Below are 10076 nucleotides of genomic sequence, written 5' to 3'. Positions count from 1 at the left end.
AAAAAGCTGAAAACGTAAATTTTTTATTTCACATTTTCACACGCGGATTTGGGGGGGGGGGAACCCCAAAATTCCCGGTGGGTTTGGGGTTTTTTTTGGGGGGGGGGGGTCTTCCCACTTTTTTTTCCACCCCCCCCGGCGACCCCTCCCCAAATTTCCCCGCCCCTCCCCCCCCCCCCCCAAAAAAAAAGTGCAAATAAATAAAAGAAGGGAAAAAGGAAAAAAAAAAAGCGGGAAAAAAAAAGACCCCCCCCCCAATTTGGGGGGGGGAGGGGGACGGAAAAAAATTGGGGGGGGGTTTGGGAATTTGAGAGTGCGACCCCCCCCCAAAAAAAATTTGGGGAGGGTGGAGACCCCCCCCCCAAAAAAAAAATCCCACAGCACAAACACCAAAAAAAGGCAAAAAAATGGAAGCGGAGGTGGGGAGGGGTCCCCCAAATTTTGGGGGGACCCCCCCCCCAAAAAAAAAACCGTGTCCAGAAGAGGGGACACCCCCCCCCCAAATAAAGCAGGGACCCCCCCCCCCCCCATTTTATTCCCATTTTTTTGGGAATTTTTTTTGCCCAAAAGCTGCTGATTTGGAGGCAAAATCTGGGATTTTTTGGGGGGGGAGGGGGGAGGGGAGAGGGGGAGACCCCCCCCCCCCAAAATGTAAAGTGGGGACCCCCCCACCCCAAATTTTTTGGGGGGTTTTGGGGGGGGGGTCCCCGAGGTCCGGCAGAGGCACCTGGTCCTGGAAAAGAGGGGAAAAAAAGGGGATTTTGGGGAATTTTGGGGAATTTTGGGGGGGGGGAATTTAAATTTGGGGGGGGGGGTCTTGATTTTTGGGGGTCTTGATTTTGGGGGGGTCCTTAAATTTTGGGGGGGTCTCGATTTAGGGGGGGTCCTTAAATTTGGGGGGGGGGGGGGGTGTCTCGATTTTTGGGGGTCTTGATTTTGGGGGGGGTCTCAAATTTGGGGGGGTCCTTGAATTTGGGGGGGGTCTCGATTTTGGGGAGGTCTTAAATTTTGGGTGGGGGGTCCCAATTTTTGGGGGGTCTCAAATTTGGGGGGGACGGTCTCAATTTTTGGGGGGTCAAATTTGGGGGGGGGTCTCGATTTTTGGGGGGGTCAAATTTTGGGGGTCTCAATTTTTGGGGGGTCTCAAATTTGGGGGGGGTCGCGACTTTTGGGGGGTCTTAAATTTGGGGGGGGTCAAATTTGGGGGGTCTCGACTTTTGGGGGTCTCGATTTTGGGGGAGTCTCAAATTTGGGGGTCTCAAATTTGGGAGGTCTCGATTTGGGGGGGTCTCAAATTTGGGAAGGGTCTCTAATTTGGGGGGGTCTCGATTTTTTGGGGGGGTCTCAAATTTGGGGGCTCTTGACTTTTGGGGGTCTTAAATTTTGGGGGGGTGTCGATTTTTGGGGGGTCTCGATTTTTGGGGGTGTCAAATTTGGGAGGTCTTGATTTGGGGGGGTCAAATTTTGGGGGGCCTCGATTTTTGGGGGGGTCTTAAATTTGGGGAGGGTCTCGATTTTGGGGGCTCTCAAATTTGGGGAGGGTCTCGATTTTGGGGGGTCTCAAATTTGGGGGTCTCAAATTTGGGAGGTCTCGATTTGGGAGGGTCTCAAATTTGGGAAGGGTCTCTAATTTGGGGGGGTCTCTATTTTTTGGGGGGGTCTCAAATTTGGGGGATCTCGACTTTTGGGGGTCTTAAATTTTGGGGGGTGTCGATTTTTGGGGGGTCTCGATTTTTGGGGGGGTCAAATTTGGGAGGTCTTGATTTGGGGGGGTCAAATTTTGGGGGGCCCTCGATTTTTGGGGGGGTCTCAAATTTGGGGAGGGTCTCGATTTTGGGGGCTCTCAAATTTGGGGGTCTCAAATTTGGGAGGTCTCGATTTGGGAGGGCCTCAAATTTGGGGAGGGTCTCTAATTTGGGGGGGGTCTCGATTTTTTGGGGGGGTCTCAAATTTGGGGGATCTCAAATGTGGGGGGTCTCGACTTTTGGGGCATCTTAAATTTTGGGGGGTGTCGATTTTGGGGGGTCTCGATTTGGGGGCTCTCAAATTTGGGGCTCTCAAATTTGGGAGGTCTCAATTTGGGGGGGTCTCAAATTTGGGGAGGGTCTCTAATTTGGGGGGGTCTCGATTTTTTGGGGGGGTCTCAAATTTGGGGGATCTCAAATTTGGGGGTCTCAAATTTGGGGGGGGGTCTCGATTTTTTGGGGGGGTCTCAAATTTGGGGGGGGTCTCGATTTTTTGGGGGGGTCTCAAATTTGGGGGCTCTCAAATTTGGGGGTCTCAAATTTGGGGGGGGTCTCGATTTTTTGGGGGGGTCTCAAATTTGGGGGGGTCTCGATTTTTTGGGGGGGTCAAATTTGGGGGGGTCTCGATTTTTTGGGGGGTCAAATTTGGGGGGCGTCTCGATTTTTGGGGGCCTTGATTTTGAGGGGTCTCAAATTTGGGCGTCTTCAATTTGGGGAGGTCAAATTTTGGGAGGTCTCGATTTTTGGGGGGGTCTCAAATTTGGGGAGGGTCTCGATTTTGGGGGCTCTCAAATTTGGGGGTCTCAAATTTGGGGGCTCTCAAATTTGGGGGATCTCGACTTTTGGGGGGTCTTAAATTTTGGGGGGTGTCGATTTTTGGGGGGTCTCGATTTTGGGGGGGGTCTTGATTTTTGGGGGTGTCAAATTTGGGAGGTCTTGATTTGGGGGGGTCAAATTTTGGGGGGTCTCGATTTTTGGGGGAGTCTTAAATTTGTGGGGGTCAAATTTGGGGGGTCTCTAATTTGGGGGGGGGTCTCGATTTTTTGGGGGGGTCTCAAATTTGGGGGCTCTCAAATTTGGGGGATCTCAAATTTGGGGGGTCTCGACTTTTGGGGGGTCTCTAATTTTGGGGGGGGTCTCGATTTTTGGGGGTCTCAAATTTGGGAGGTCTTGATTTGGGGGGGTCAAATTTTGGGGGTCTCGATTTTTGGGGGGGGTCTTAAATTTTGGGGGGTCCCAATTTGGGGGGGGGCAAATTTTGGCAGGTCTCGATTTTTGGGGGGGGGTCAAATTTTGGGGGGGGGGTCTCGATTTGGGGGATCTTGAATTTGGGGGGTCTCTAATTTAGGGGGGGTCTCGACTTTTGGGGGTGTCTTTAAATTTGGGGGGGGGGGTCTCACCTGATTTTGGGGTTTTTTGGGGGGGGTCTCACCTGATTTGGGGTTTTTTTGGGGGGGGTCTCACCTGGTTTTTGGGGTTTTTTGGGGGGGGTCTCACCTGGTTTTTGGGTTTTTTTTGGGGGGTCTCACCTGGTTTTGGGGGATTTTTGGGGGGTCTCACCTTTTTTTGGGTTTTTTGGGGGGGGTCTCACCTGGTTTTGGGGGTTTTTGGGGGGGGATCTCACCTGGGGTTTTGGGGTTTTTTTGGGAGGATCTCACCTGGGTTTGGGGGTTTTTTTGGGGGGGTCTCACCTTTTTTGGGGGTTTTTTGGGGGTCTCACCTGCGGTTTTGGGGGTTTTTTGGGGGGTCTCCCCCTTTCTGGGGTTTTTTTTGGGGGGGTCTCACCTGATTTTGGTTTTTTTTGGGGGAGATCCCACCTGGTTTTTGGGTTTTGGGGGGGGTCTCACCTGATTTTGGGGGTTTTTGGGGGGTCTCACCTGGGGTTTTGGGGTTTTTTTGGGTCTCCCCCTTTCTGGGGGTTTTTTGGGGGTCTCACCTGGTTTTTGGGGTTTTTTTTGGGGGGGGGGGTCTCACCTGATTTTGGGGTTTTTTGCGATCTCCCCCTTTCTGGGGGGTTTTTTGGGGGTCTCACCTGATTTTTTGGGTTTGTTTGGGGAGGTCTCACCTGATTTTGGGGTTTTTTTGGGGGGTCTCACCTGATTTTTTGTTTTTTTTTGCGGAGGTCTCACCTGGTTTTTGGGGTTTTTTTGGGGGGGAGCCTCACCTGATTTTGGGGTTTTTTGGGGGGGGGTCTCACCTGGTTTTGGGCTTTTTTGGGGGGGGGTCTCACCTGATTTTGGCGTTTTTTTGGGGGGGGTCTCACCTGATTTTGGGGGTTTTTGGGGGTCTCACCTGATTTTGGGGTTTTTTTGGGGGTCTCACCTGATTTTGGGGTTTTTTGGGGGGTCTCCCCCTTTCTGGGGTTTTTTTTGGGCGTCTCACCTGATTTTGGGGTTTTTTGGGGGGGTCTCACCTGATTTTGGCGTTTTTTTGGGTCTCCCCCTTTCTGGGGTTTTTTTGGGGGTCTCACCTGATTTTGGGGTTTTTTTGGGGGGGTCTCACCTGATTTTGGGGGTTTTTGGGGGGTCTCACCTGGTTTTTGGGGTTTTTTTGGGGGGGGGGTCTCACCTGATTTTGGGGGTTTTTTGGGGGGGTCTCACCTGATTTTTTGGGTTTTTTTGGGGAGGTCTCACCTGATTTTGGGGGTTTTTTTTGGGGGGATCTCACCTGATTTTGGGGTTTTTTGTGGGGGTCTCACCTGATTTTGGGGTTTTTTGGGGGGGATCTCACCTGATTTTGGGGGTTTTTGGGGGATCTCACCTGATTTTGGGGTTTTTTGTGGGGGTCTCACCTGATTTTGGGGTTTTTTGGGGGGGGTCTCACCTGGTTTTGGGGGTTTTTGGGGGGGGTCTCACCTGATTTTGGGGGTTTTTGGGGGGGGTCTCACCTGGTTTTGGGTTTTTTTGGGGGGGGTCTCACCTGATTTTGGGGGTTTTTGGGGGGTCTCACCTGGGGTTTTGGGGTTTTTTTGGGTCTCCCCCTTTCTGGGGGTTTTTTTGGGGGTCTCACCTGGTTTTTGGGGTTTTTTTTTGGGGGGGGTCTCACCTGATTTTGGGGTTTTTTGCGATCTCCCCATTTCTGGGGGTTTTTTGGGGGTCTCACCTGATTTTTTGGGTTTTTTTGGGAGGTCTCACCTGATTTGGGGGGTTTTTTTGGGGGGGATCTCACCTGATTTTGGGGTTTTTTTTGGGGGGGGTCTCACCTGATTTTGGGGTTTTTTTTGGGGGGGGTCTCACCTGATTTTGGGGGTTTTTTTGGGGGGGATCTCACCTGATTTTGGGGTTTTTTTTGGGGGGGGGTCTCACCTGATTTTGGGGTATTTTTGGGGGGTCTCACCTGATTTTGGGGTTTTTTTGGGGGGTCTCACCTGATTTTTTGGGTTTTTTTGCGGAGGTCTCACCAGGTTTTGGGGTTTTTTTTGGGGGGAGCCTCACCTGATTTTGGGGTTTTTTGGGGGGGTCTCACCTGGTTTTGGGTATTTTTGGGGAGGTCTCACCTGATTTTGGGGTTTTTTTGGGGGGGTCTCACCTGATTTTGGGGGTTTTTGGGGGGGTCTCACCTGATTTTGGGGTTTTTTTGGGGGTCTCACCTGATTTTGGGGTTTTTTGGGGGGATCTCACCTGATTTTGGGGTTTTTTGGGAGGTCTCACCTGATTTTGGGGTTTTTTTGGGGGATCTCACCTGATTTTGGGGGTTTTTGGGGGGGTCTCACCTGATTTTGGGGTTTTTTTTGGGGTCTCACCTGATTTTGGGGTTTTTTGTGGGGGTCTCACCTGATTTTGGGGTTTTTTGGGGGGGGTCTCACCTGGTTTTGGGGGTTTTTGGGGGGGGTCTCACCTGATTTTGGGGGTTTTTTGGGGGGGGTCTCACCTGGTTTTGGGTTTTTTTTGGGGGGGGTCTCACCTGATTTTGGGGGTTTTTTGGGGGGTCTCACCTGGGGTTTTGGGGTTTTTTTGGGTCTCCCCCTTTCTGGGGGTTTTTTGGGGGTCTCACCTGGTTTTTGGGGTTTTTTTTGGGGGGGGTCTCACCTGATTTTGGGGTTTTTTGCGATCTCCCCATTTCTGGGGGTTTTTTGGGGGTCTCACCTGATTTTTTTGGGTTTTTTTGGGGAGGTCTCACCTGATTTGGGGGGTTTTTTTGGGGGGGATCTCACCTGATTTTGGGGGTTTTTTTGGGGGGGGGTCTCACCTGATTTTGGGGTTTTTTTTGGGGGGGGTCTCACCTGATTTTGGGGGTTTTTTTGGGGGGGATCTCACCTGATTTTGGGGTTTTTTTTGGGGGGGGGTCTCACCTGATTTTGGGGTATTTTTGGGGGGTCTCACCTGATTTTGGGGTTTTTTGGGGGGTCTCACCTGATTTTTTGGGTTTTTTTTGCGGAGGTCTCACCAGGTTTTGGGGTTTTTTTGGGGGGAGCCTCACCTGATTTTGGGGTTTTTTGGGGGGGTCTCACCTGGTTTTGGGTATTTTTGGGGAGGTCTCACCTGATTTTGGGGTTTTTTTGGGGGGGGTCTCACCTGATTTTGGGGGTTTTTGGGGGGGGTCTCACCTGATTTTGGGGTTTTTTTGGGGGTCTCACCTGATTTTGGGGTTTTTTTGGGGGGTCTCCCCCTTTCTGGGGTTTTTTTTGGGGGTCTCACCTGATTTTGGGGGTTTTTTGGGGGGGGTCTCACCTGATTTTGGCGTTTTTTTGGGTCTCCCCCTTTCTGGGGTTTTTTTGGGGGTCTCACCTGATTTTGGGGTTTTTTTGGGGGGGGTCTCACCTGATTTTGGGGGTTTTTGGGGGGTCTCACCTGGTTTTTGGGGTTTTTTTGGGGGGGGGGTCTCACCTGATTTTGGGGGTTTTTTGGGGGGGTCTCACCTGATTTTTTGGGTTTTTTTGGGGAGGTCTCACCTGATTTTGGGGGTTTTTTTGGGGGGGATCTCACCTGATTTTGGGGTTTTTTGGGGGGGTCTCACCTGATTTTGGGGTTTTTGGGGGGGGATCTCACCTGATTTTGGGGGTTTTTGGGGGATCTCACCTGATTTTGGGGTTTTTTGGGGGGGATCTCACCTGATTTTGGGGGTTTTTGGGGGATCTCACCTGATTTTGGGGGTTTTTGGGGGGGATCTCACCCGGTTTTGGGGGTTTTTTGGGGGTCTCACCTGATTTTTTGGGTTTTTTTGCGGAGGTCTCACCTGGTTTTTGGGGTTTTTTGGGGGGGAGCCTCACCTGATTTTGGGGTTTTTTGGGGGGGTCTCACCTGGTTTTGGGTTTTTTTGGGGGGGTCTCACCTGATTTTGGGGTTTTTTGGGGGGGTCTCACCTGGTTTTGGGTTTTTTTGGGGGGGGTCTCACCTGATTTTGGGGTTTTTTGGGGGGTCTCCCCCTTTCTGGGGTTTTTTTGGGGGTCTCACCTGATTTTGGGGGTTTTTTGGGGGGGGTCTCACCTGATTTTGGGGTTTTTTTGGGGGGGGGTCTCACCTGCTTTTGGGGTTTTTTTGGGTCTCCCCATTTCTGGGGTTTTTTTGGGGGTCTCACCTGATTTTTGGGGGTTTTTTGGGGGGGTCTCACCTGGTTTTTGGTGGTTTTTTTGGGGGGGTCTCACTTGGTTTGGGGTTTTTTTTTGGGGGGTCTCACCTGATTTTGGGGGTTTTTGGGGGGTCTCACCTGATTTTGGGGGTTTTTTGGGGGTCTCACCTGATTTTGGGGGTTTTTGGGGGGGGTCTCAGCAGCCGCAGCTCTGCCGGCTCTGGGCCGGAGCTCCCCGGGGCCTGCCGGAGCTGCCGGAGCGACGCGTCCCCGTACTGGATCCCCGATCCCATCCGCTCGGGATCCAGCTCCCCTGGGAAGGAAAAAAACGGGAATTCGGAGATCCCAAATCCCCCCAAATCCCCCCAAAGCTCGAGTCCCCCTCGGAAAAAAAACCCGGGAATTTTGGGGTCCCAAAATCCCCTCAAATCCACCCCGAACCCATTCTTGATCCCCTGGGAAAAAAATGGGAATGTTGGAGTCCCAAAATCTCCCCCAAACCCATCCCAGATCCCCCAAAATTCCCCCAGTTCCCCTGGAAAAAAAAGAGAATTCTGGGAACTCAAAATCCCCCCAAATCCCCTGGAAAAAATGGGAATTTTGGGACCCCAAAATCCCCCCAAATCCACCCCAAATCTACTCAGATCCCCTGGAAAAAAACCGGGAATTTTTGGGAATTCTGGGAATCCCCAAATCCCCCAAAATCCCCTGGAAAAAACTGGGAATTTTGGGATCCCAAAATCCCCTGGGAAAAACGGGAATTTGGGGATCCTAAAATCCCCCCAAATCCCCTGGAAAAAAATGGGAATTTTGGGATCCCAAAATCTCCCCCAAACCCATCCCAGATCCCCCAAAATTCCCCCAGTTCCCCTGGAAAAAAATGGGAATTCTGGGATCCCAAAATCCCCCAAATCCCCTGGGAAGGAAAAAATGGGAATTCTGGGACCCCAAAATCCCCCCAAATCCACCCCAAATCTACTCAGATCCCCTGGGAAAAAAAAGGGAATTTTGGGGAATTCTGGGAATCCCCAAATCCCCCAAAATCCCCTGGAAAAAAATGGGAATTTTGGGATCCCAAGATCCCCCTCAGATCCCACCAGATCCCTGTACTGGATCCCAGATCTCCTGGGGGAAAACGGGAATTCCGGGATCCAAAATCCCCTGGGAAAAATGGGAATTTGGGGATCCTCAAATCCCCCCAAATCCCCTGGGAAGGAAAAAATGGGAATTTTGGGATCCCAAAATCCCCCCAAATCCACCCCAAATCTACTCAGATCCCCGGGAAAAAAAAACGGGAATTTTTGGGAATTCTGGGAATCCCCAAATCCCCCAAAATCCCCTGGAAAAAAAATGGGAATTTTGGGATCCCAAGATCCCCCTCAGATCCCACCAGATCCCTGTACTGGATCCCAGATCTCCTGGGGGAAAACGGGAATTCCGGGATCCCAAAATCTCCTGGAAAAAATGGGAATTTGGGGATCCTCAAATCCCCCAAAATCCCCTGGGAAGGAAAAAATGGGAATTTTGGGACCCCAAAATCCCCCAAATCCACCCCAAATCTACTCAGATCCCCGGGAAAAAAACCGGGAATTTTTGGGAATTCTGGGAATCCCCAAATCCCTCAAAATCCCCTGGAAAAGAATGGGAATTTTTGGGATCCCAAAATCCCTGGGGAAAACGGGAATTTGGGGATCCCAAATTCCCGGAAAAAAATGGGAATTCTGGGATCCCAAAATCCCCCAAATCCACCCCAAATCTACTCAGATCCCCTAGAAAAAAAAATGGGAATTTTGGGGAATTTTGGGATCCCAAGATCCCCCTCAGATCCCGCCAGATCCCTGTACTGGATCCCAGATCTCCTGGGGGAAAACGGGAATTCCGGGATCCCAAAATCCCCTGGGAAAAATGGGAATTTGGGGATCCTCAAATCCCCCCAAATCCCCTGGGAAGGAAAAAATGGGAATTTTGGGATCCCAAAATCCCCCCAAATCCACCCCAAATCTACTCAGATCCCCGGGAAAAAAAAAACGGGAATTTTTGGGAATTCTGGGAATCCCCAAATCCCCCAAAATCCCCTGGAAAAAAATGGGAATTTTGGGATCCCAAGATCCCCCTCAGATCCCACCAGATCCCTGTACTGGATCCCAGATCTCCTGGGGGGAAAACGGGAATTCCGGGATCCCAAAATCTCCTGGAAAAAATGGGAATTTGGGGATCCTCAAATCCCCCCCAAATCCCCTGGGAAGGAAAAAATGGGAATTTTGGGACCCCAAAATCCCCCCAAATCCACCCCAAATCTACTCAGATCCCCGGGAAAAAAAACGGGAATTTTTGGGAATTCTGGGAATCCCCAATCCCCCAAAATCCCCTGGAAAAGAATGGGAATTTTGGGATCCCAAAATCCCCTGGGGAAAACGGGAATTTGGGGATCCCCAAATCCCCGGAAAAAAATGGGAATTCTGGGATCCCAAAATCCCCCCAAATCCACCCCAAATCTACTCAGATCCCCTAGAAAAAAAATGGGAATTTTGGGGAATTTTGGGATCCCAAGATCCCCCTCAGATCCCGCCAGATCCCTGTACTGGATCCCAGATCTCCTGGGGGAAAACGGGAATTCCGGGATCCCAAAATCCCCTGGGAAAAATGGGAATTTGGGGATCCCCAAAATCTCCCCCAAACCCATCCCAGATCCCTTTCCCTGACCCTGATCCCAATCCCAGATCCCTTTCCCAGATCCCTTTTCCCGATCCCAGTTCTGGATCCCTTTTCCTGATCCCAGATCCCAGATCCCTTTCCCCGATCCCAATCCTGGATCCCTTTCCC

At 51.2% G+C, this 10076-nt stretch overlaps 1 long non-coding RNA gene across 1 annotated transcript; it reads right to left on the bottom strand.

Annotated features, from left to right (window-relative positions):
• Positions 1–696: 696 nt before the first annotated feature.
• Positions 697–7775, bottom strand: LOC125321065. The gene is made up of 2 exons (XR_007201434.1): positions 7422–7775; positions 697–733 (listed from the first exon to the last, which is right to left on the bottom strand). It is a non-coding gene; the product is annotated as an uncharacterized LOC125321065 (long non-coding RNA).
• Between the last annotated feature and the right edge of the window lie 2301 nt (positions 7776–10076).

This window comes from Corvus hawaiiensis, unplaced genomic scaffold, assembly GCF_020740725.1.
Source record: "Corvus hawaiiensis isolate bCorHaw1 unplaced genomic scaffold, bCorHaw1.pri.cur scaffold_333_ctg1, whole genome shotgun sequence".
Lineage (NCBI taxonomy): Eukaryota > Metazoa > Chordata > Aves > Passeriformes > Corvidae > Corvus > Corvus hawaiiensis.
This window is presented reverse-complemented; position numbering and strand designations above follow the sequence as displayed.